The sequence below is a fragment of the Petaurus breviceps genome, unplaced genomic scaffold, assembly GCF_028583685.1.
Source record: "Petaurus breviceps papuanus isolate PSGF00001 unplaced genomic scaffold, PetGlider_PUasm1.0 90330, whole genome shotgun sequence".
Classification (NCBI taxonomy): Eukaryota; Metazoa; Chordata; class Mammalia; order Diprotodontia; family Petauridae; genus Petaurus; species Petaurus breviceps.
The window spans coordinates 1,649,148-1,676,468 of record NW_027187219.1 but is presented as its reverse complement, the minus strand read 5'-3'; the positions used below and the strand labels follow the sequence as shown (position 1 = coordinate 1,676,468).

General features: G+C 40.5%; 1 long non-coding RNA gene across 1 annotated transcript; it reads right to left on the bottom strand.

Annotated features, from left to right (window-relative positions):
- Nucleotides 1–7,766: 7,766 nt before the first annotated feature.
- LOC138177082 (uncharacterized) lies at nucleotides 7,767–26,956 on the bottom strand. The gene is made up of 4 exons (XR_011172425.1): nucleotides 26,851–26,956; nucleotides 9,452–9,630; nucleotides 8,619–8,719; nucleotides 7,767–7,880 (listed from the first exon to the last, which is right to left on the bottom strand). It is a non-coding gene; the product is annotated as an uncharacterized lncRNA (long non-coding RNA).
- Nucleotides 26,957–27,321: the final 365 nt, after the last annotated feature.

The following is a 27,321-nucleotide window of genomic DNA, read 5'->3' as shown; positions in this document are numbered from 1 at the left end:
GGTAGTGAGGACTGTCAGGAAGGTTAGGTCACTTCCCCAACGTCACAGGCAAAAGCACCGTCAAAGACTGGCTTTGCTCTGGGAATGAGTCCCCTCTTCACCACACCGAAGCAACAGCAGCAAGTTCAGAGCAAGGGGCCATGGATGACCATCGCTCTACATTTCTTCAGAATTAGCCTTTCATTCAATGACATTCATAGTCACTGCATGGTATTCACTGCATAGCAGGTACAGTCTCCTGTTCGGGGACAGGATGCTTTTAATGAGAACAGGTAGGAAATGTATTTGCCAGAAGACAACCAAACAAAAAGGAGAGGGAGGCAGAGAGGGACCAATACATAAAAGTGACTATGATTCAGAGTATACAGAATAAGAGCAAGTCATTTATTCCCAGAAGACCTCCAGATAATTGCCTATAAGGCCTATCTTACAAAGACAATCATACCTGGATAATCTTGGAGCAAAGTCTTGGAGAACAGGAAGAGCGTTACTAACACACCAAAGAGGTTCATGATCACAGATCCTAATCAGAGTTATAGACCTTCTGAGGACACAGAAAGAATGGAGAATGGAATGGCCTCCATTCCAAGTGATTTTATAACTGATGCCCACCCACACAAAACCTTAACCCACACCATGTGTCTGTAGTTATCCGCTCTCTAAGACAACCCAAAGGCATCCCTAATCAAACTTTTAATTGTCGTCTTATGAAGACTGAAGCCTTTTCTCTCTCTCAGGTGCTCTGGGTGAAGGGGTCAAAGCCCAGGTGGCCTCAGGTTCCTGCCATAAGATGTTTGGGAACTGTGGGTGCTGAGACTCCTAAAGAAAAGAAATGGGGGTCATATGACACTTATCTATGAAGAATTCAACCATGAAGGAGGAAACAGACTAGTATTACTTGACCCCAGAAGGCAAAAATTGAAAAGATACAGGGAAATCAAAGAGATAAATTTGGAATGGGTACACTCTGCCATTTCTTTGAAAGATGAGATATGAATAGAAGCTTGGGGGAGCCTTTAGAGAAAGGAGATGCCTAGGAAAGAAGCTGGTTGTTCTCCATGACAGTAGAAAACACTTTGTGGGTAAATAGGACTTTTTTATGGCTCTCTTCATACTTATAACGAAAGGGTCATCTATGCGATTGCTACTGTTTTATTTTTTCACTAAAATAATTGAAAAAAACTTTTAAAAAATTTTGAATAAAATTTTTCAATGAATCTTGGATAATTTTAATATCTGCATGGAAATTTAATGCTGTGGTATCCAAATCAAAAATTTCCTTATAGTCAACAGTAAGTACAATGGAATAGTGTTACTATCTATACCTCTGAGCTGGTTGGGTGTCTCTCCACTTCCTTCTTGACTCTTCCAAAGTGATTGACACATTTTATTAACCCTTTCTGGAAGCTTTCTCCTCATCATTCTTGCAACGCTGCTCATTTGCGGTCCTCTTCTTACCTGTCTAACCATTTCAGGTTCATTATCCATGTTCGATCCCCTAACAGTGGAGGATTCCCAGGACCCTTTCCCCTTCTCTCTTTATACTCTGTTTTGGTGACATCGTTTCCTCTGAAGTCAGTGATGATCTCTATGCACGTGACCTTGATTTATACATCTGGCCCTCCTCTCTCCTGAGCTTCAATCCTTCAACTCCCCTCGACAGCTGGACATCTTCCCTTTGAATATCCTGTAGGCATCTCAAACTCAAAAGGTCCAAAGGCTTGACCCTTTTCTTCCCAACTTCCCCGTCTCTGCTGAGCAGGCCTCCATGTCTGCAGTTACCAAGGTACGCTACTTCATAATTATCCTTTATTCCTCGCAACGTTTCCACGGCTTGGCAACGGCACCCCGCCCCCACCCCGTATCTATTGTATCTGCCCACTTCTTTCTCCACAACCACTGAATTTCAGACCCTCATTGGTGCTGGCCCAAACTACTAAAACAGCCTCTCTATTAGCCTCCCTTCATCAATACTTTGCCTTCTCATATTCCTCTGCCACATACATGGCCACTAAACTGATCACATCGAAAGAAAGGCAGCTCTAACCTTGTCATTTTTCATCTCAAGAAGCTCCAGTGGCTTCCCAGTGTCTTTCAATAATGAGCCTTTAAAAGCTCTTTCAATCTGACTATGGCCAATTTTCTCAGTTTTGTTACATTATGGACATGGTTCTTGGCACATAGTAGGCATGCAATAAATGCTTTAAACAAAAAGGAGAGTAAGATTATTCTGACATGACCTGCTCATAATGATGCCATGTTACCTTTTGGTTTTCTGTTGCTTTTCTGCCTAGATGTTCACTTTTTATCCCTTGCAATAATATAGGCTAGTCTGTAAAGACCGTGTGTAGAAGGGAATTCTGGGGCTGAGTTCTGTTGTGATGAAGGGAAAGAATATTCATTAATCTCCAACATGGCCCCCTCATCAACTAATTCCTTTCCTATTCCATAAATACAAGTGCTAATAAAGTATATCACCTTGTTAAACAGTGCTGGACATGGTCACCATCTCATTACCTGCTAGACTCAAAGGTCAGCACCAGGAGCTATATTCCCTTGACTGACAACCCCTGCCAAAGACAGAAAGGTTCCATTATTGCTCTGTCTTCTATTTGGTACAGTTTCCATGGCTCCTCACCTTCCCTCATCTTTCTTCTCATTCCTCACTTCTACCCTCACCCACCACTCCAAATTTCCCTCACCATCCCACAAAATGGAAAGCTCTTAGCCAACCAAAGCCCAATACACTAAATTCTTTGTAGTTTAAGTCTCCCAATGCTTTTAGGTCAGACTCTGGCAGAGACTTTGGAGGATACTCAGTTCTGCTTAAGGCCACTGTTACCACAGCATTCTATAAAGCTAACTGAATCAGAAAATTATTTCCATAATAAGTAAAGTATATCTGCCTGCTGGACAAGGGATAATCTTAGTCCCATCTATCATCTACAGAAAGTCTTTCCTTATCCCAATTAATTCTAGTGCTTTCCCTTTGCTGTAAAATACCTATTGAATTAACGTGACTTGAAAAAAAAGAGAGAGAAAATCATAAAGGGAAGTTTTGTGAAGAGACTTTAACTATCACCCAAAGGGAAATAAATGGTAGGATTATATTTCCAGAGGTGAGAAGGAGAAAGTGGTTGCAGTTGATGGTTAGAGATTACTCTGGCTAAGATTTGTTATATTGGTGAAATATCGAAATGTTTCTTTGTGAAGCCAGGAATCATTTGGCTTTGGTTTATGCAAATAAAGTGACTAATATGGCCATATCTTTTTGATCCAAAGATTCTTATATCCTTATATCCTAAGGAGCTTATATCCTTAGGAGACCACATATAAGAACAAGGTCCCCATATATGGGAAAATATTTATAGCAGCTCTTTGTTGCAGCAAAAACTAGAAACAAATCAGATTCCCATTAATTTTGGAATGGGTAAAAAATTGTGATACATGAACATAATGGAATAGTACTCTGCTGTGAGGATTAGAGAATATGATTAAACAGAGAAGCATGGAAAGATTTATATGCTCTGATATAGTGGAGTAAGCAGAGCTAATAAAACAATTTATGCATGAATATGCCAATTTAAGCAGAAAGAACCAACAATCAATCATTTGTATTATAAAACTACAAAGAACAAACATGGCCTCCAAAAAGAGATGTAAGAAAACATCCCACCCCAATCCCTTATAGAGGTGTGCAAGTCCTCAGGTATGGTACATTGCATCTGTGGACAGACTTTTTATGTATTGATACTTTTGCTGAGTTTATTTCTCTCTTTTTTCTTTAAAAAACATTTCTTATATAGGATGACTATTTGAGAGGGTTAGGTATACTATGAGAAATTTTTATGATTTAAACAAAAACATGAGAATTTATTTTAATGAAAATCATTTCTTTAAATATGAAAGATACTGCCTAGAGCAGGAGATAGTGAGAGGTATAAACCAGTCTTCTTGACCTTAAAGAGCTTACAGTACTATGGAAACAAAATGAATGAAAATATCTAATGCTGCCTTGAACATGGTAAGTACCAATTACATATGTACTAACTACTTTTAAGTGGGTGGGATTATAAATGAAACCGTACCCTTACCCATGGTATAGACATTTACTTCAGATTGTGAAGAGGAAAAGACCATAGAGAACCAAAGCACTCAGAGAAAACTTCCTGAAACAGGTAGGACTAGAGCTGAGCGGTTCAGAAAAACATGAGCCTTGCAGGTTCCACCATGTTTTGGAACAACCCAAACCTAGCCTTTTGCTGGAGTGGTGAGGCGTATGCATTGGGTAGGTCCTAAGGAAGTTCACTGCTATCCAGGTGGAGCACTGCTGGACTGCACAGAAAGCTTAAGTTCTTTCCAAAAGCAAAGATGAGGTAGGACTCAGGGGAAGACAAAACTCTATTCAATAAGGATGTGGCAATGTCTTATCTTTTTCTGAATACTCTTGATTTTGTCAGATTAAACTAAAGCATGTCTTATATTTCCTGAAGTCTGGGAACTCCAACAAGCACATGCTGGTAAACGTTTACCATCCAGTTCTCAAAAAAAGAAAAATGTACACACCAGTTTAATCTGCATTTTTAAAATTCTCCATCACTCTGTGTCTAGAGTCTACACAATACCTGAACATTCTGGTGTTCCCTAGGGAAATGCTGGGTGGGAACATGAACCCTGAGTGATCATCAGGCTCTCTCAAAAATCAAATCCCTTTTATGAGAAGCCAAAGTTGTAGTTGCAAGAATACATACCTATTGAAGTTGATTGTGTTTAAGAAAAAAAAACAGCCAAGTAGCCACTATGCTAGAGATTGATCATTAAAAAGGCAACATAGGCATCAGTTGGGGAATGGCTGAACAAGTTGTGGCATATGAAAGTAATGGAACACTATTGTGCTAAAAGAAATTAAGATGGGGATGGGGATGGTTGCAGAAAAACCTGAGAAGACTTAGGTGAACTGATGCAAAGTAAAGTGAGCAGAACCAGGACAACATTGTACACAGTAACAGCAATATTGTATCAATGATTAACTGCGAAAGACTTGGGTTCTCTGTTCAATACAATGATCCAAAACAATTCCAAATGGTTCATGATTAAAAAACGCTATACACCTCCAGTGACAATTGATGAATTCTGAATACAGATGTTATACAGGCTATAGTGTTATCTTACATCTCTTCTTTGAGGCCATGTTTGTTCTTTGTAATTTTGAAATACAAATGATTGCCAGAGGAAGAGAATTTTGAACTTAAAATAAGAGAAATGAATGTTAAAGAATGGAAAAATAAAAATATATAAAAATTAAAAGGCAGCATGTGTTTATTTAAAAGAACATTAATTTAAAAACCAAATAGTCAAAAGTTTCAGAGTCTTTGGTAGGCATTATCACAACTTTCTAAAAGCCTCTTGACAAGCGGTACCATTGTCCTATGACTGAAAGTATCAAAATGGCCCTGAGCCAACATCCTGGTGACAGATGTGATTGGTAAACAGCTGGTTCCCTTTTCCGCTCACATGGCAGAGGTCAGAGAATGGAATTCAAGCACAAATGAATTACCCATAAGCCTTGTTCTGTTGGAAAAGAAAGATAAAGTTAGCAAATAGAAACTGAAAGGGAATCATTGGGCTATGCCCACCTGGTGCCCCTTATGACCTCCTGCCTAGATCAGGTCCTTTGCTTCCAATGACTCCCTTCTACACACCTGCCAAAATCCAGTCATAGCCCAGGTAATCCCATCACTTTGCCCCACACTAAAAGACTTCTATGTCTCCCTTTTGATTCTGGGGACAAGAAACAAACTCCTCACTCTGGCATTGAAGGCCCTCTATAGTACTCTCATCTTTTCAGCCTTCTTATACCTTAGCGAGTGAAGAACTTCCATCTACCATTGCAGACCTGTAGCTGTGTAATGGGAATGCAAAGTTGGAAGATCTTCCCTGCCCCTAGGCTAAAATGCACCTGAAGCCTGGGGAGGGAGGCTTGTTTTTCAGTAGATACTTCTTGATTGGCCAGTGAGTCAATAAGGTTGTTACATTCTCTGAGCCAGGAGAAGGCTATATAAGCCCTGATATGTAGCTTTGTTTTGGGACTCACTTTGAGAAGTATTCTGTGATTTGATCTGAATTCTGGGAAGCCGTTGTTGAGAGTCCCCCGGCTTGGAAAAACCCAGATGTGGAAACCCAGATGTTGACTGGGTATGGATGTAATGGTTGGACAGTTTGGAAATCTGTCTACTTGATCTGTTTCTGTCTTGATAATTCTGCCTGTATGCTTTGAAGTTCGGGGTGCTGACCTATTTCCCCTGAACAAGGTAAACGATATATGTCTGACTGATTAAAGTAAGCTTGTTAACCCATTTTGAGTTGCTTTCCTTTAACAAGGCAGATCCAAGAACCTGTGATAGCTGCAAACCCTGAGGACGCTTGGGGTGCTTGCTGCTACAAGCTGTTCTACGATTTAGACTCTAGGAGACATTAAGTGACTTGTCCATAATCACAGAGCCAGTATGTCAAAACTAAGACTTGACCCAAGATCATCCTGCCTCCAAGGTCAACTATGTCTCATGGTAAACCCAATTCATAGAAGATACCAGACAACTGAATGAAGAGAGGATGAGGAAGCTGCAGCCTTAAGAGAGAGGCCATGAGGGGCAGCCAGGTGGCTCAGCGAGTAAGAGCACCGGCTCCAGTGTCGGGATGACCTGGGGATAGAATCCCAGCTCAGATACTTAGCACCACACCCAGAAATAACTGGCCGTGTAACCTTGAGCAAGTTACTTAACTCCGATTGCTCATAAAAAAAAGAGAGAGAGAGAGAGAGAGAGAGAGGCCATGTGATTGGCCTGGTAGGGATTGTCAGTCTTCTTTGTTATTCCCCACACAACTGATAGGAGCCCCAGTCTCAGCTATGACCAAATTCATACAGTTCACACACATTCTCTCTCTTCTCTCCCCTCTTCTCCCTCCCTCTACCCCTTCTTCTCTCTCATAGTCCAGACTGGACCTGGCTTGAAAGCAACTAAACACTGGTAAAGTTAATAAATGTTTTTTTTTAAAGGCACTCAGCCCTGGTACCAGCAACTCCTCATCTAAAGGCATCAGCCTGTATTTGATACCACTCTTTGGAGTCCTTTAGTCAATGGATTACTCTCCACAGACCTAACTATAGTTCTTGACCTTGGTATACTTCACTTCTTAACATAGGCTACCACAGACAATTGGATTCACCTAAATGAAAGAGTAGGAAATACATTCAAACCCTAACAATGAACTAAAATGGAAAGAGTCTTCTAAAGACAGACAGATCGTCATGAAACAAAGTCAGAGTCATTTGAGATCCAGGACGGAAGAGTGATTAAAGGACCAGCCTCAGAATCAAGAAGACTTAACTCAAGTCCTGCTGCTGACACATCCTGCCCCCAAGCAAGGCACGACCTTTCAATGCCTTCCTGACAACTCCAAGCTAAAGGTGAATTGCTGATCATAGCTTAAGAGCAAGTTTCTGTAGTGGGGGTTCCCCACCCCTCTATATTGATGGACTTATTTCTCAAAGACAAAAGGGACCTCTTTTCCACCAGCTGTCCCCAACTTCATGTGCTAGAATGACCTACAGATTACAGACAAGTTGCTGGGGCAGAAGTTCAAGGACTCTCTTTTCCCTACATGTTGCTTGCTCCATCATGAAGTATTTGTTCAGACTATAAAATCTGAATAAAACCTAGTTTCCTTAGCAAGGTCCAGCTCTTAATAGTCATACCGTTTGACCAACATTTTCATGAGCCCACGAGGTAGGTGCTTCAAGAGGCATATCCTTCCAAGCATCATACGTTTCTAGTACTTCAGTCCATGGGAGAAAATGCATCAGTTTGCGACCACTTTCCCTGAAAATGAGGGAGAAAAAAGTTGCAAGGTCAAGAATTGTCATCACCTACAGGACAGGCTTAATCTTGTGTCCTCGTGAAATTCGGGAGTTTTTGTTTTCTGTTTTACCATCACTAAGTTTTTATTTTATGGATTTGGGGAAGGCGGCATTCTTAGCTGATCCATCACTCTCTTCATCATGCTAGTATTGCTGGGTATAGGTCTGCAGCACAGTTTTACTTTATCATAATCATTTGGACAGTGTTAACACATATGGCACCTCATGTTTCCATGAGAATATTCAAACAAGACTCCCTAGACAGAGGCACTGACTGACAGGTAAGGTGATCCTGAACCTTCTCCAAAGGGACATTCCAGGCCCAACTTCTGGGGAAACTATGCTTCTATCTCCCTAATTCACCACTGTTCATTTTTCTCAGAACCACGTGTGGGGGGAGCAAAATACACTGATTGTCATTGCTCCTGCAGACAAGTGGAGATTGGGTTAATTGTTGAATTTAAGGATCTGAGATCATCATTATAGTGAGTCCTTGGAAACACACGAATGCTTAGTGGCTTGGATGCTAATCCCACGCTAATTCCAATGATAATTTCCTTAAAGGATTAACACCAACTTCTTCCAAATCAGAAGGAATCCCAGAGCTAAACCAGGAGAGATTTCCCAGGGTAGACTTCTAAACTACATATCCTTTTGAGGAAGGTCTTGAACAAACCATAATCAGATATGGTGGGCTCACCTAGTAAGAGTGCAAGTCACAGGTATGACCATAGGGTGTGCAGGTATATCATCTCTGTAGACATACACAAGACCGTCGATATAAATCTCAGAAGGTGTTACCTGAGGAAAGAAAGAAAATCTTAGGTCAAAATGGTTCAAACATCCTAAGAATGAATTTACTGTGTTTCAGGAATATAACGTGGAATCATGTGAACTCTATGTTTCAGTGGGACAGTGGCACAAGTCTTCATCAGGCCCAAGGAATTGTATCATTTCCCAGAAGACAATGTGGACTAGTTCCCATCTTATAGAGTCCTCCATTACCATTGACATAACCCAACTCAGGTTTCCTTTCCCCCTATGTGTCTTCAAAGCATTGAAGACAATAGATAAAAAGTAACCAAGTCATCCTCACTTGACCCAGGTTTGATAATATAGAGTGGGAAGAGACAGGCCACACTGGGGAGAATGAAACTTTTCATGTAGGTGTGAACTGGTTGGCCCAAGAGGTATGACCACCACTAAATGAAGCTAGCATAGAATTCATTCAAAGCTTAGAGTCCAAGTTATCAATAAAGCACCACAAGCCCAGCTTTGTAAATTTCCTTGTAGACATCTCCTACATAAAAGGAAGCAAAGGGAATTTGCCTACTATAGGATTGCATCCCATTACTTGTAAAGATAGGGAGGCACCTGTTCTTTAACACATGACCAGCCTGATACAACTACTCCATTCTTCACTGACTGGCAGGAACTTCCAAGTTCATTCTCCCATAAATGACACCTGAGGACCAAGCCCATAAAAGGAAGGGGGACTGAGATGGCTGAGGTAATAGGCTTAAAGAGTCTTACCTCTATTTCTATCCCACATTGTTCAAGTCCATAGACCAGGAATAATCGTTCTGGAGTAACTGAAGTTACTCGACAGTAATTTCCCAGAAATACATGGTGAGGTTGCAGAAATATCCCATTCCGAAAAAAATCTCTGTCCATCATGATCATAAGGTGTTCAGAGGTGCAAGATAACCACACTGTGGAAGATAAAAAAGCAAAGACTCTAGCAGAATCTTAAGAACCAGGTGCTACTCAGAGAAAAGCCTAGGGAGCTTTCAAATGTGGAGGAAAGGGGTCTAATAAGAGTAGGGTAGAGTATGGGACAATCATTCCCCCAAAAAAGCAAAGATTCTCCCATAATACACTACCACCCACCCATCTTAGAAATAAAAAATTAGCCAGAGGTCAGAAAATAATTGATTTCTTCCTTCCTTATGATCACTCCTAAAAGAATAACTAGCTTCTTAATATTAAATTAGAGATATGGAGTTGGCTGGGACCCAAGGGATTTAATCCAAGGGCCTCATTTTTAAAATAAGCAAATTGAAAGGTCATAGAAGTACAGATAAAGAGCTGGATTGTATAGGCCATCAGATACAATAGCCTAATTTAATAGATGAAGAAGCTGAGGCCCAAAGAGGCCAACTGACTTCCACATGGTCAGATTAGCAGTAAATCTTAGATAGAAAATTTCAAACCCAGGTCCTCCAATGCTCAAGGACATACTTAGCGTCAGAACTAGGATAACACAGAGATAGCTTTAGTCCTAATGTTGTACCATTTTGTGCTCTACCATACTACATGGGAGACCCCAAACATAGAAGCTATTAGAAGGAAGGATAATTTGAAACAAAAAAAAAATACTCATCAAAATTTGATAATTTGGCGTGTTTTCACTGGAGGATGGGGAATAAAGAAAATATTAGAAGATAACAGACATCAGGAAAAAGAACTAATAAAAGCTTCTATTTAAGGTCATTGGGTAGCAATGACAGACAGGACTCTTAGACCAGGGTCAGAATGTCATTAATAAGGGCAGGTAAGAGTCTATTGTTTAGAAGTCTCAAAAATCTAATAGTAATGTCTTTAAAGGAAATTGCCTATATATACCTGCCAAGACAGATTCTTCTGAGGGTAGCTATAACACAGGGCAGGAGGATCCCAGTACCAGGGAAATATAGAAATTTATAGAAGACAAAATGCAAGGAAGATGATAGGAATGGTATCCAGGGCCTCATATTCAAAAATATACAATGTGTGACAAGCAAGGTGAACTCATGCAAAGAGGTAAATCTAACCTCATAATTATCACGGATACCCTTAACTAGAAAAGGGGGATTTGGAATGGCACACTTTACTTGAAGAGCAGGTAGGTAGTGCAGTGGAGAGAGTGTTAGGCCTAGAGTTAGGAAGACTCATCTTCCTGAATTCAAATGTGGCCTCAGATGCTTAGTAGCAATGTGACCATGGGCAAGTCACTTAACCCTGTTTGTCTCAGTTCTTCATCTATAAAATATGCTGAAGAAGGAAATGGCAAACCACTCCAGTGTATTTACCAATCATTCTAATATCTTGGCCTTTTAATTTTTTTTTCACCCTGTAGAATCCATGATAGTCTAGGTTCACATAATTTAATCCTTTCCTTTCCCTATTTTATAGCACACACTAACATTCCCAAGGAATCTGGGGATCATTTGCATTTGTGTGATTCCTCACCCAAAGTCACCCCTGTCTGTCAGTTACAACTCCTGACTTCTCACTCTGGTGCCTTTGAACTTTTTCATGCTTTTGAAATGTTTTATTCTCCTACAAAATTTGATGCCTTGTTTCAAATGCTGTGATCCGTTAACTCCTGAGGAATTCTATCTAGTGTGGCTTTTTCAAAAACATGCAAGAAGTGGCATCACATATCCCCCACATTCAGAATGTGCCATCTTTCATCAAGGGTCTTGCATGCAGATAGTTTGCAAGGTGGTAAAATCACCCAGAAATCAGTCTAGGGGTTATTGGGAGCTGTGATTGCCCTGAGAAATATCAGTTTTCCTCTCTCCATTTCTGAAATGGGAAGGAGAGGGGTTGAAATCTCACAGGAAGCAAGAGTTGTGCCATCTCCAATGGGGTTGGGAGGTAGCTTGCCTCCAGAGGAAGAAGAAGAGACACCTCTTGGCCACTCCTAGCCCCAAGAGCTGTTGCTGCTGCCCTTGAGATGACTGCCATGACCACGAATTTGCATAAGAGAATGTGAAGACAAAAAGTGGAAAGACTACATCTGCTGCCTGTGTCAAGGACATGAATGGTGAGAACCTTACCCCTCCTTCCTCATACTTCAGACCTGTCAGCTCACTGAGCTACATCCTATTCCTTTTTAACTGTTCACTTTCTGTATTTACCACACGTTCTCAAAAGTGAACTTGTTTCTCTAAATTATATCTCAACAGGGGCGGCCAGGTAGCACAGCTAGTAAGAGCACCAGCTCCACTGTTGAGAAGACCTGGAGATCGAATCCTGGGCTCAGACACTTAGCACCCACCCAGAAATAACTGGCCGTGTAACCTTGAGCAAGTTACTATCTTTTAAAAAAAAATTATATCTCAACAGCTGTGCTCTGGATGAAGAAAGGGGATTATTAGCAGCAGCTGAGGGAGATGCTGTGGTCACTCTGGAAACACAGAGACTGAAAGCACGTTTTTCTTTCTAAATTACTTTGTCTTCCCTCCCTACCTCTATGACAGCTAGAGGTTCTGAACAAATCAAAATGATTTTGCTAATATTTCACTAAGGAGAGGACTGGCCAATGAGGCCCAGTTATTAGAACACATATAATATTCCCCTTCCTTGTACCAACCCAGATGAATGTGGTTCAGAGGTTGCCCCTCCCCACTTTGAGGCATGAGCAGGGATGCCTATCACATTATTGAATGGCTACTAAAAACCCTCAAACTGACTGCTGAGACAGAACCAAGTCTGCTTACTCTCATATAAGGAAGAAAAGGCCATAGGCTTCCAAGTTGGGGGAGAGGTAGCAGGATGGCAACAGCATTGAGGCTGCCTCATCTCCCCACCCGGCCACGATGTGACTGGCACCATGGGACTTATTTCATTTGCTTCTTCAGGAGTGATAGGAGATGGATGAGAAGGTGAAGTTAACTAATGTTAGGAAGGTGTTAACTCATTAAGTTACATAAGAGAGAGACATCAGATAGGGACTCGTGAGTGATAGAGCTAGAAAACGTAGAAATCTAGAACATAAAACAAAACCATGAGGTTTGAGCCCTTGAGGGGTAGCATCAAGAAGCCTCCAATCTGCCAGCGGGACAGGAGATTGAGACATTGAGCCAAGGACTCTCTAGCGAGCATTGTGACTCCTCCAAACCCGGAGAGAGGCTGACAGGAATGCGGATTACCGTGCTGGGTTTTTAAGAGCTGAGCAATAATACTGAAGAGAAAGGGGCTTTTGTTGCTATTTTTCAGTCATACCCCACTTTGTGTGACCCCAGTTGAGGACTTTTTTGGCAGACACTGAAGGGGTTTGTCATTTCCTTCTCCAGCTCATTTGACAGATGGGGGAACTGAGGCAAACAGGGTTAAGTGACTTGCCCAGGGTCACACAGCTAATAAGTATCTGAAGCCAGATTTGAACCCAGGAGATGAGTCTTCCTGACCCCAAGGCCAGCACTCAATCTACTGCACCATCTAGCTGCCCAGATATATTACACATAATGTACTTTATATATTAACATCACATGCCAATGTATATATGTAAATGTTATTATATTATTTATGCATATATAGCAAAATACATATGTGTGAATATTAATTCATATTGAGAGTGGGAGAAATGACGGGTCATCTAAAAGGAAAGAGGTAAGTTGAAAATATGGGAATTTGAAAGAGCAAACTTATACTTGACATGTGTCCATGTCGAGGGAATAACCGAAACCAGGAGAAAGAAGACGTCCCTGGGGAGAAAGAACAGATTCCTGAGATATATCCAGAGTGAGAGGAAGAAGAGTCACACCAGGAGATCCCAGGATCATCAAGTGAGAGTTGATCCTCCTAACTTAAGGATCCAAAACCATCCTGTGGCCAAAAAGAAGAAAAGGGGAAGACTTGGGGAGAGGGGTGAGGAAGGAGAAAGAAGGAATCAGATTTCAGTACCGCTACTATCATAGCAGTTAGCCCTAGAAAGCTACAACTTTCAGAGGCTATGAGGTCCATATACCAAGTACAACAATGAATTCAAATACGGTGACAAAAAAAAAAAACAAAATAGAACATTCACCTTCACCAACTTACTTGGAAAATAATGAAACTGAGCCTGGGATAATGAAAAGAACAGCACTATTAATCCTGTGAGGGGCTTCATCATCACAGATGCCACACAGGGCTTCGAAGACCTTCTAAGGGACTGGGTAGTTTGGAGAACTCTTAAATACTCCCAAGTGATTTTGCAGGTTCTGCCCCATCCACCTAACTGTAATCTGACTCAGGTGTCCACAGTCACCTACCTTCTGACAGCTCAGAGGGATCCCTTACCTCATTCTTTGTTCCCACCTGATGGAGACAAACGTTTTCCTATCACTCAGGTGCTTTGGGTGAAACAGCCAAGAATGGAAATTAATAATGGACCGCTGGCCTGACGTTCATGCCATAAGATATTTGAGAACTGAGGTAGGAAGTGCTTATATGCAGGGGGGCAGATTTAGGTATACCATGATGGCTGACTTCAAAGGTTGGAGCATTGTTACACTGATAAATAAGTTCTCCTTGATACCAAAGGACCAGCCTAGGAAGAATCAATAGAAACTTCTGAGGTAGAGTTAGCTTGGATAAACTCAACCGATATTTTGAAAGATCAGATGGGGAAAAGAGTTGAATCCACTTTAAGAGTACAAGATTGACAGGTCATGCAAATGAAACATGTAACAATTGGAAATATGGGACTAGGTTTGGAATGAAAAAACTAGACTAGAAGCATGTATTTGAGATTTGATCATGGAGAAGGAATAACTGAAACCAGGAGACACTCCTAGGGCGAAGAACAGATCTTTGGGAAGCATCCACAGGCAAGACAGGAAGAAAAGCAACCATTCAAGCAGATTCAAAGATCACTGAATGAGAGCTGATCCTACAAACCTTAGCACCCAAAACCATTCTGGGATCAAAAAGAAAATTAAAAAGGGGGTGGGGGAGTGGAGAAGCCTCTGGAGCAGAAGTGGGGCTGGCAGCCTCAAGGCCCTTTCACTGGATGATACTTGAGGACCTAGAGGGCATGTGGCCTCAAGGCAGCAGGTTCCCCACCCCTGCATCTGGAGGAAGAAACTTCCAAGAGAAAAGGCTAGAAATCCTCCATAACAGAGACAAAAACACCTTTAGCAATCATAGGTCTTATGTTTTATGGCTTTTTTTTCATATTTCTAACTAATGGGTCATTGACGTTAACATTGTTACTTTACCTTATAAGGAATCTTGTATGATTTTAATATAAATGTAACTGCAGATTAGGAAATCCTGGCTTCCTGGAAGTTGGAGGAAACTTCAAAGAGATAGTGCTATTTTCTCACCTCTGAGAGTGATCTGGGATTATCACAGCCTTTGAACCCAAAGGTAGAATTGAATCACGCCCCAGAATTCCTGAAAAGACACACAGACATACTGGGAAGGGGTGGGGGTGGGGGTGGGGGGAACACCTTTTAGATCCTTACAGATTACTTGGCGCTGTTAACCAATGCCCAAAAATATCATTGTTAGGGTCACTGACAAACTCAAAAGTCAGTACCAGGAGCTTTCTTTCCCTAACTGCCAACTATACCCCCTCCCTATGCATAATTGAAAGGTTCAAGCATTTCTCTCATTTCCATTTAGGAAGGAAGGAAAGAGGGAAAGGAGGGAGGAAGGGAAGAAGGGAGGGAGAGAGGGAGGAAGGGAGGGAGGGAGGAAGGAAGGAAGGAAGGAAGGAAGGAAGGAAGGAAGGAAGGAAGGAAGGAAGGAAGGAAGGAAGGAAGGAAGGAAGGAAGGAAGGAAGAAGGACATTTATTAAGCACCTATTAGGTACCAGGCACTATGCTAAGTTCTTTACAATTAATTTTTGTTTTGATAGTCACAACCACCTGGGAGGTAGGTGCTATTACTAACCGCATTTTACAATTGAGGAAACCAAGGCAGAAAAAAGGTTAAGTGACTTGCCTATGGTCACACAGCTAATCAGGCTAGATTTTAGCTCAAGTCTTCCTTGGCTCCAAACCCAGCACTTCGCACGCACCCTTTTCTTTCCTTTTCTCACCTCTACCTTCTTCTAACTGATACAGTTCCCTGTTCCACTTATTACCCCCAAGCAGGGTCACCCATTATTCAGCCAGTTAAACTCCAGTGTTCTAATCTTTTTATACCTTGATTCTATCAACATTTTTTAGGGGAGGCCTTTGCAAAGATCTTAAAAGATGCTGAGTACAGGGGATGGCAAGCGAGCCTATGTATCTAGAATAAACTCTGCAAAAGGAAGAGATGAGAGCTAAGTCTTGTGAGGCAGTCTAGTGTAATGAGGGGCAGCTGGGTGGCACAGGGGATAGAGCCCCATCTAGAGTTAGGCAGACTTGAGCTCAAATATGACCTTGGACACTTTCTAGCTGTGATTCTTGGCAAGTCACTTAACCCTGTTTTCCTCAGCTTCCTCATTTGTAAAAGTAAGCTGGAGAAGGAAATGGCAAATCACTCCAGGATTTTTGCTAAGAAAACCCCAAAATGGGGTCACAAAGAGTTGGACCTGACTGTAACTACTGAACAAAAACTAAAGTACAGTAAGGAAGGCCTAGAGGCAGGAAGGAAAGTCCATGGCATGATGGGTGACAGGGAGTGAGATGGCTGGGGGACAAAGGAGAAGTAGAAGATAAGGAGAAATGGCAGGTGAACCCCAGTTGTGGAAGGCCCTGCAACCTTAGCAATCTGAGAAAAGAGGACGGGTAGTAAACTGGCAAGAAAGAACCATTTCCCCTCCACATGCATCAAGGAGCAAGCACCAGACAGACACTGACAGAGGCATCAGAAACTCAGAATGATACAGGTCCCTGGAGAAGACAGCAGGCCATAGCTAATGAATGTGGAATTGTCTTGTTTCTGTCTGAGTCATTTGTGTTTGGTCAATTTAAACTAGAACACATCCTATATTCAATGTATTGTTAGCCTGAGTCCTTTCAAAGGAACACAAGGTCTTTCCTTTTTTTTTTTCTTTAGACAAAACCCAAATTCTGATATTTCTCAGGGAAATACTTGGGTGAGCATATACTTGATTTGAGTTGGTCTAAGGCCTCAATCGGCAGACTTGTGAGCTCTGAGCAGTGAGTCTGAATGGCAGGAGAAAAAGAAAACATAGCTATTTGGTATAATTTTCATTTTTTTAATCTATGAAATCTTTTTTTAAATTTTTTTTTATTTTCTTCTTTAGTCTTTTTTTTGCATTTATTTAGTATTTAATCTTTCCCCAGTTACATGTAAACAATAATTTTAACATTTGTTTTTAAAACTTTGGATTATAAATTTTCTCCCTTCATCTCTCCCCCCAACCCCCATTGAGAAGGCAAGCAATTCCACATTGGTTAAATATGTGTAGTCATGAAAAATATATCCATAATAGTAAAATTGTGAAAGAAAACATAGATTAAAAAATTCAAGAGAAATAAAAAAGTGGGGCAAAAAGCTGCTTCAATCTGTATTCAGACACCATCAGTTCTTTCTCTGGGGACTGATTTTTTTCATCATAAGCCCTTCAGAGTTGTAATGGATCATGGTATTGCTGAGAATAGGGAAGTCATTCACAGCTCATCATCCTACAATAGTGCTGTTACTTTGTACCCCGTACATTTCACTTTGTATCAACCCATGTAAGTCTGTCTAGGTTTTTCTGAGAGAATCCTGCTCACCATTTCTTATAGTACGTTAGCAGGGAAATATTAATTTTTCATACTTCTTTCCTAATTTGAGGGGTTTTTGTGCTTTTACTTCAGGCACAGTGGATGGAACATAGTACACCCTGAATGACTCAATTGTTAAAGGGAAAAAGGGGGAAAATATTTCTCTGCCATTATTTCCTCTGACAGGAGCTCAAGCTGATCCTTTGTTATCATGACTTCATTTCTAGATGTTTGCTAACCAGCCCTTTTTGGAGTGTCGTCTAAGAGGGAAATAGTCAAATAGGGAAAATAAAATCTTTGTATCACATTTCTTGGATAAGGGTTTGGTGTCCAAATACATAGACAAATGTGTGATATATCCATGACCTAAAGTCATTTTCCAGTAAATAAGTAGTTCAACAAATATGAACAAATAGTTCTCTAAAGAGTTGCAGACAACAACGTCATGAAAGAATTCTCCAAATCACTAATAAGGGGAATTAAATCAAAACAACCCCGAGGTTTCACTTCACACCTGGTAAATTAGCAAAGGTAACAAAAGATAGAAATAGTCCATGTTGGAGAGGTTGTGGGGAAATAGGCACTTGTTGGGGAACCTGTGAATTAGCACAACCATTCTGAAAAGCAATTTAGAATTATTTAAATAATGTGGTTAAAATGCCATACCCTTTGACCTAGTAATTTTAACTGAGACCCCAAAGAGGTCATTGAAAAGAAGAAAGTCCCCCATATATACCAAAATATTTATAGAAGCACTTTTTGTGGTATCAAAGTAGTTTTCCGTTGGTAGGAGGAATTACTAAACAAATTGTGATGCATGGATACTATAAATATGAGTGTGCTGTACGTGTAATGAGATTTTGTCATATGCCTATACTACTGTAATGGGAATCGGAATTTGAAGATCTTCCCTGCCCCTTAATAGACCTAGGGGGGAGTTTGAAGACCTCCCCTGTTTTGAAAGTAAACTCTGCCCCCTAATAGGCTGAATGTAGTCACATGGAGCCTGTGGTGGGAAGAGTTTTGCCAAAGGGAAGCAGAGCCCACTGGAAGCTGGTCAGAGCTAGTGAGACTGTGGGTGAGAGAGGAGATCAGGCAAGGAGCTAGAGAGGTTTGTGAGTAAATATTGATCTTGCATTCATTCAGAAGGCTGAAGGATCCTGTGGCTCTTAGCGTTATTATGTCTTCTGGATATCTTGGGTACTATGATGGACTCAGTTTACTGGTTTTGGGATTTGGTTTTCTGATGTCCAAATAAATGTTTCAGTTCTATCCTCTATCTGGAGAGTTTGGTATATTTTGTGATCAAATATGCAATACTTATAGTCACGGTTTTTATTGTGATCATGGGAGCTGTAAATATTGCATTGCCGCTACAACTACTTATACTGACATCACCCACATGGAAGGTGTTAGGGGATTGCTTTCAGAAGAACAGAGGATTAGAGCATGCATGGGGCATTCTGTGCTGACCTACCACATAATTAGAAATCACATTTATCCATTAACTCTATACTAAAAATGGTCAGGATCTTTAAAATCTGTCTGATTCAACAATGGGGTTTTTGCTGTATTCAAATGCAAGGGTAAAGACTCCTTCATTCACATAGTATAGTAAGGGAAGGGGGGAACCCTTGGGTCACATGGTCCCAAGAAATAGACCTATATCTTTGACTTTGTAGTTCATCTTTTTCCTTTCTATGTATGGTGATTGAAGTCTCTGATCTGGCCCTGGAACACAAGCCTTGGGGATCTGAATGTAAGGAAATCCAAATGATGTTTCAGGAAGTCTAGTAATGATGCCCTGAAAAGTAGAAATCGGAGGACACCCAAACTCAGTAGAATTAATGCTATGTAGGAACTGAGCTAATCTGTGAGTCCAAACCCCAGTGCTCTCCAAAGATCTAAGTGGTTTGAGAGGATTATGCCCTAGTGTTGAGTGGATTACTTGTATATTCATTATTCCTATATCATTGAAATAAATATTCTTTTATAAAAACTAATTCAATATGAAGTGGAATCCAAGTGCTACTCACTGGACCTCCTAACCCTGGAGGAAATACAGATAGTAAAGGCTTGAACTAATGGCAGAAAAGAGAGACCTAGAGCCTTTGGGGGAGGGAGGAGATTACAAATTTGTTGTTCAGAGAATGGAAACCAAGCCAACCATGTCATATAAGTGACAAATATGATGAATACAGAGAAGCAGGGAAAGATCTACATGAACAGATAGAGTGAAGTAAGCAGAACCATGAAAAAAATATATATGGAACAACTAACAGTCAGAAAACACTCAGAAGTGAAGGGTGCAAAATAATGAATAGGTACAAGAAGATCTCCCAACCTCACTCCTTTGTAGAGGTAGGAGATAGATATGGAGTGTTACACAAATTTTCAGACTATTTCACTAGATTGATCACTTTTACCATTTTTCCCTTTTTCTCATTTTAAAAAAATTGTCTCAAATGAGATCTCTCAGGAAAGGAATGCTGGAAGAAATTCTAATGATATGAAAATGAAAAAAAATCAATAAAAATTTCTTTAAAATTTTTAGAAAAAAAATCTGTTTTTTTATAAGAATCAGAATTCAATGCCCTAGGTTATATATAGTCTTCAGAAAATTACCCTCTTTGTATTGGGCAAAAGATCAATAACATTTATCATTTGATGTGTGATATTGAATCATCACTTCACCTCTTCTTGGATATGAGCTAGGAGAATTTGTATTAGACTGTTAACTGCGCTGAGTTTGTGTTGAAAGTGACATACACTGGGCGAACAATGCTCTTGTGATCAGAAGAGACTGGAATCCCAAATCTGAGAGTAGCTGTGTGATCCAAGACAAATCTCTTAGCATATCACCTGGCTGACTATACCACTCAACACACATACATTAAGCATGATTTGTCAAACACTATGCTCAATTCCTGGAATATAAAAATATATAAAAACAGAGGCCCTGCCCTCCAGGAGCTTACATTCCAACAAAAGAAACATGCCCATACAAATGAAGTCAAGATAAGTCCAGGGTAAAACATCTGCAAAGGAAGGGATGAGAGTGGTCAGATAATGCTTCAGGCAGAAGACACCACTTAAGCTAATGCTCGGAGGATACCAGGAAATCAAAAGATTTAGAGGGTTGTGAAGAAACTGTTTTATAAAGTGTAACATGCTGTAGTGCAACAATGAAAATATATGTGAATATATGCATATGTATGTATATGCATATATATTATTATTATTTATACATATATATTCATTAGTTTCCCAAAAGACCACAGATGGAGACACAGGTGGGGAGTTGGAATTAATGAGCTGAAATCAGAAGGGAAATTTTGACAAATGCCAAAACATGCAATGGCTTTGTGGAACAATAACTTGGACCAGACCATTCCTTGGTACTTTGAGTCAAGTAGAAAGTTCTTTTTTAAGGAAAGTAGGAACAGTTAGAAAAGAGGGTTACTAGACTCCATAGACAGTTGACCAAGCAGCTAGGTTCTGGTAAAGGAAGTAAAAGGTCAAGGACTGGAAATTGTTTTATCTGTGTATGAGCCTTTTGTGTTTTGTCAGGTCAAGTCAAGATGCCCTACGTTCTTGTTAGGCTGAGAGCTTACAGAGGAATGTAGGATCTTCTGCTGTGTTTATAGGGAACACCACATAATACCTCTTCTATGTTCCAAAAGGAAATGCTGGCAGGACCATCAGGAGCCCTGTGGAATCATCCTAAGGATTTCTCAATGATGAAAGCAATGCCCAGGAGTTGGGGTTAAAGTCACACATTGTGAAACTAAAGACCTACTCATGAGGGCTGTTTTTAAAAACATAGAGGTGCAACAATTGTACTGTTGCATTTATCTCTGTTTTACTTGCACAGTTTATTCTAAAGAACATCACTGAAAGGGGGGGAAAAAGTCCTGGAAGAAATTCCCAGAGCATCATAAGGCATTATCACAACTTCTTGTTTTATTGTAGAGCTATTGTTTTATGACCTAACAAACCATTGGAGCCCTTCAAAAACATCTTGGGGAAAACAGAGCCGCCATTTAAAGAGATGCTTCCATATCTCCTGAGCAGAGAACAGAGTTTGGTGAGAAAGCAGGGAATCAGAAAGTTGCTCCTGTGACAAAAGAAAGACAGAGTTAGCAATCAGACATTGGCAAGGATGAATTGGACCAGGCCTTAGTCTGCCTCGAGGATCAGACATTCCTGACCCTCTCCAAACTTTCCACCACCCAGCAGTGTCCTTTCTTGGACCTAGCTCCCAAGGTTCTTGGCATAAACAGGAGTCTCTTTAATGCCTGCTATTGGAGTCACCTAATAGAAACAAAAGTTTAAGAAAGTCTTTCCACTAATGGGCATCTCACCTTTTGGGAAAGAATGACCTGGATTTGGTACCTTTGTCTGGAGTCCATCTAGGGATTATTCTCCACAGATTTCACTCAGCATTTCTTAAGCTCATACTGTGTGCCAGGCACTCTACCCATTGTTGGGAAATCTAAGACCAAAAAAATTATACAGTCGTTCCTCTCAAGAAGCTTACAATTTTGAGGTGGCTAGCTGGTGCAGAGAATAGAGCACCAGCCCTGGAGTCAGGAGGACCTGGGACATTTAACACAAAAACTAGCCGTGTGCCCTTGGGCAAGTCACTTAACTCCAACTGCCCTGCCTCCACCCCCCCCCCAAAAAAAAAAACAAAAGCAAAAAAAAAAAAAAGCAGCAGCAGGCTTCTTCTTTTTGGCACCAGTCAATATCTACAAAAGGATAGAAAGAATATATGCAAAGTTTGTTTGGGATGGGAAGGCACTGGTAGGAGAAAGAGAACAGGAAAGACTGGGTGTGGAAAAGGAGCCTTAAACCGACTCATGAGAAGTCATGGACTTGAAGGTCGGGGCGGGGAAGAAGAGAATTCCAAGCAGAGGGGGGAGCCCATGCAAAGGCACAGATATTAGGCCTGGAGCACTGTGTCTGAGGAATAAGGAGAGGGCCATTTTGTGAGACTACGGGATACAGGGAGTTAAGTGCCATATAACGAGGTTAGAAAGGTAAGAGGGAGCAGCAGGAAAAGGACTTTCAAAACCAAACAGAGGAGTTTGTCATTGATTTTATAGGCAATAGAGACCTGAAGTTGAGGAACATCCCTGTGGCAGCTGGGTGGAGAATAGATGGGAGTGAGGAGAGACTAGAGGCAGGGAGACCAATTAGGAGAAGAGTAAAGTAGTTCAAATGAGAGATGACGTGGGCCTACTAGAGGGAGGTGGTTTTTATACCCCACCTTTCTTGCCATAAGCCTTCAGGGACAGTGGTTTTGCTTGGAGCTTCAGATAAATTATAGGAGAAAACAGATTCTAACATCATCATAGAAGCAGCAATTTAAAGGTGGTAGGGATATGAGAAACTAGCTAGTCCAACCCCTTCATTTTACCAAAAAGAAAACTGAGGCCAAGGGAGGTTATGTGATTTTTTCCAAGGTTCCATAAGTAGTGACAGACATGAAATTTAAGCCCAGGTCCTTTGACTCCCAAACTGTAGTCTATTCATAGGCACCAAGAGAGGGAGCCCTCATTAGAGGCAAATTGGCAGTCAATGGGAGAAGAGCTTAAGAGGCAAGAGGGTATGCTAGGAGGAAGGCTGGACCAAGTTAGGAAAACCTGGATTCATGTCCTAAAACTGACATAGACTAGTTAGCCACATACATAACCTCTTCATTCCCGGGCCAACTCTAAGCTACAGCAATGTCATTCATTTCTCTAAGTAGAGGCAGTTTCTAAATTAACTGCATGGTTCCCAGCTCCCTAGAACAGCAATTCTCAAAGTATGGTCCATGGACCCCTGGAGGTCTTCAAAATCTTTGAAAGAGGTCCACAAGGGCAAAAATGTTTCAATAATCATACTAAGACACTATTTATCTATTAAAATATTCCTCCATTTTTCAGTTACATTTCTGTCTGAAGCAGAATTTCCTTTATATACTTCAACCTAAACATCAAATCACAATCAATTGAATGCAGAAGCAGATAGGAGAACCCAACTGGCTTTTATGAAACCAAACATTAATAAGCTTTGCAAAAAATATGTAAAATAATTCCATTCTTCTTACTAAATTTTTTCACTAAGAAAATGGTTTTATTTTTAGAAATGCTTCATACTAAAAATGTAATGAGCTTATTGCTATTTTAATGCATTGATAAATATTTTTTAAATTTGTCCATTTTAATTAGTAAATATATGTCAAGTATCAATAGCTATAACCTACATCATCAAAAGCTCTATGACAGGGTCCTCAATAGTTTAAGAGTGTAAAGGAGTCCTGGCACCAATCAGTTCAAGAATGCCTGCTCTGGAATGATGAACTTTTAGTTGCAGACCGAAAACAAAAAGGAAAGAACTATTTCCCAGTTGTCCCTATCCCAACACAGGAAAAGTGGGGAATGATCATAGATGAGCTTGCTGGACAAGGCTTCAGCTTCTTTCCCTTTGTGCCACACACCATTTTTCCTGACATGAAGCATTTACTCAGACTATATTCAATAATTTCTAGGGTCCTTACTGACTTAGGACTTCTATTTCTGGAATAGGACACATCTTTTCATAGTCATTTCCACTAGAACTGGTCTTCATGGTAGATGACTTATAAGCCAGAGTTCTACGAGATTGCTTTTCAGGTGACCTCATCATTGAGATACCTTGGTTCATTTGAGGAGAGTGAATTTTAGTTTGCCTGTGGATAAAGAAAAGAAAAAAAAAGAGAGAAGGCGAAGTCATTATGACTTAGAGGACAGATTGAGTTCATAGTCAGATCAGTTTACTCTCCCTACTTGGCCTATTTAGGGATTCCTACTACTGGAGTTTGGGGGTCAGGGATACTAGGCGCCTGTCCTTCCCCTGCTGTGGCAATGGTGACTCTGATTCTACAACTTCACCTCTTTCAGAAGAGTTGGGACAATGCTAGCACAAAGTATACCTCACATGTCCTCTGGAGCCTCCCAATATGACTCATTACAGGCTGAAAGGCAAGCTAATCCTGAGCCTTCCCCCAAGAGATCTGCCTAACAGCCCTGCTTTCTCATTAAGCCATGGTTACCTCTCCATAATGGCCCACTGAGCCCTGGCTGGCACCACAGTCTTCTCAGATTCAAAGGCAGCGAGTAGAATCAAGCAAACCAGCATTACTGGACAGGAGGCTCAGACAAATGAGACTTAATTGGAGTGCCTGGCACTGGATTCTGATCCCATTTCCTTCGAAGCATTAATGGCAATTCAACTCATCAAGAAGCCCAAAGTCCAAGAAAGGCTTCCAAGTCAAAACAGCCCAACGAGGAAGGTAAGCTAGCACAGGCTCAAGACTGGGCTTATTGGGGAGAGGATTCTGGGAAGAAGTAGGTCAGAAAATGCCAAGCTCTCAAGATTTTCCCCCCTAAAAGAGTTAAAATAGCACCTTAGAGTGAACAAAATGTGGCCAGAGATAAATCAGAACAAGAATACAACTGAGTCCTCCTGGGACAATTTGAGATCCTAAGAAAAATCCCAGGAGGAGGTCTGGTTCCTGTGAAGAGTAAACACCTCCAGGCTAGGTTCCATTTTAACTACAAGCAGCAAACCTCTTAAACAATTGGCAAACCCTGGGCTTAGTTGGTTTGAGATGCAGCCTCCAGCCCAGCCAACAGAACTTTTATCCCCAGTACAATGAGGGAAGTTGGGTGTCCAAGCCCTCTGCTAATAAAGAATGCCAGATCCAGCTGTGCTGCAAAAAGCAGTGGGGGCAAAAAGGAACCAGCACCCACCGGGTGAGTACAAAGCAGTGGGCCAGAAAGCCCCTGGCTGTGGGCACTTACAGGAGGTTGGAAGGTTTACTTTAGTTTCAGGTTAGAGGGAAGAACTGAAGATCTGGGCCAAGAGGCACCATCCCCCATACCCCAGGGCTAGAGGTGACTACAAATAATTAAGCTATCATCACAAAAAATGCACAGGCAAAGGAGAAAGAATTCAACCAAAGAAAGCTATTATGGGAATAAAGATGACCAGGGTTCATCTTCAGAGGAGGATTTTTAAGTAAAGAAACCCCCAAACAGTAACATCAAATGGTCACCTGCCCAGAAAGAATTCATAGAAGATCTTTAAAAATACTTTAAAAATCAAATGACAGAGATGAAGGAAAAATTTTAAAAGAAAATAAGAATAATCCAAGAAAAACAAGAAAGGTATGAAAGAAAAGTCAATCAATTAGAAAAGGAGATACAGAATCTTAAAGAAGAAAATGACACCTTGAAAATTAGAATTGGGCAAAGTGAAGTTCGTGAAATTATAAGAGATCAAGAAATGATTAAACAAAATATGAATAATGAAAAAAAGAGGAGAAAGTGAAACATCTTATAAGAAAAACAACAGATTTGGAAAAAATATCAAGAAGAGAAAATATAAAAGTAATTGGACGAACTGAAAGTTATGATCAAAAAAAGAATCTTGATACGATAATACAAGACCTAATTAAAGAAAATTGTCCCGAAGCATTAAAACAAGGGGGTAAAGTAGAAATAGAAAAAAAAATCCATTGATCACCACTTAAAAGAAATCCTGTGAGGAAAACTCATAAGAAAATCAAATTCTGAAACCCCCAGCTCAAGAAAAAATATAAAAAATATTAAGATTAAAACAATTTACATATGATGGTGCCACAAACAGAATTACACAAGACCTAGCAGCAGAGACATTAAAGGACCACAGGTCTTAGAATACAACATATCAAAGAGCAAAAGAGCTGGGATTCCAGTCAAGAATGTCATACCCTGTAAAGTATTAGCCTAAATGGAAAAAAATGGACATTTGATAAACTCTCAGACTTTCAAGACTGTGTTTTAAAAAATCCTGAACTTAATACAAGATTTGACATACAAGAACCAAGAGAAATATAAGGCACATATCAAAGAATCCAAAAGGACAGACTGTTTACCTTTTTTATATGTAAAATGTATGTCTAAGATTCTTATCAGTAACTGGGTAGTTCATAAGAAATGCTGGGGTAAACCCGAGTATGACATGAATTTAAAAAGTAAAACCATTGAAGAACAGCTTAAAAGAGTAATTATTTTTAGAAAAATTAGGTGCAAGAAGAAGAATTGACAGAGAGGAATTAGATGAGGAAGGAGGGCTAGTAGTTCTGGTAACCTCCCTTCATCGGGAATGGTTTTAAGAGGGATCAATACACATATATTTAGAATAATATAAAAATCTTCTAAATTCAGAATAAATAAAATGGTAGGGACATAGGGAGTGGGGAGAGGACAAGGGAGGGATCTTTAGAGGGGAGGGTGAGGGAATAGGTAAAATAGGGACAGCTAGGTGGTTCAGTGAATAGAGTACCCACCTTGGTTGGAGTCAGGAGGACCCGAGTTCAAATCTGACCTCAGGTACTTGACACACTTACTTGCTGTGTGACCTTGGGCAAGTCACTTAACCCCAACTGCTTTGCCTTCCCCCCTCAAAAAAAAAAAAGACTGAGCATATTGAACTTACCTGAAAATTATGCATTTGATGTTTATCTCAACAGTGCCACCATAAAAATAATCTATGGAAAAAAACTTTACAGAAGTCATGAAGGTATCCATGTTTTCTGAGACCTGATAGGACAAGGAAAGCCTTTACACATATGTATTTTAAAAGTCATAGGATTTAAATTATCACAGCTGGAGAATGTAATGTGGGATAACGAAGATGTGACAGAGTGGGTAGAGATAGGCCCTGGGGACGTTGCGTGGCCCAAAGAACAATGTGGCGCATGTAGCAGAATTCTCTTTTTTCTCCCTGCCCCCAACTAAGCACAAAGGTTTCCTTTGCCATTATAACTTCCTGCAGCATCAAATACAAGACCACCAGTCATTCTGACTTGTCAAAGGCTAACAATCTACAATGGAAAGAGACAGGCCCCACTCTTAGTAACCAGTGAACTAGCCCAGTTCTGATAACCGGGACACCAGGACATGGAGA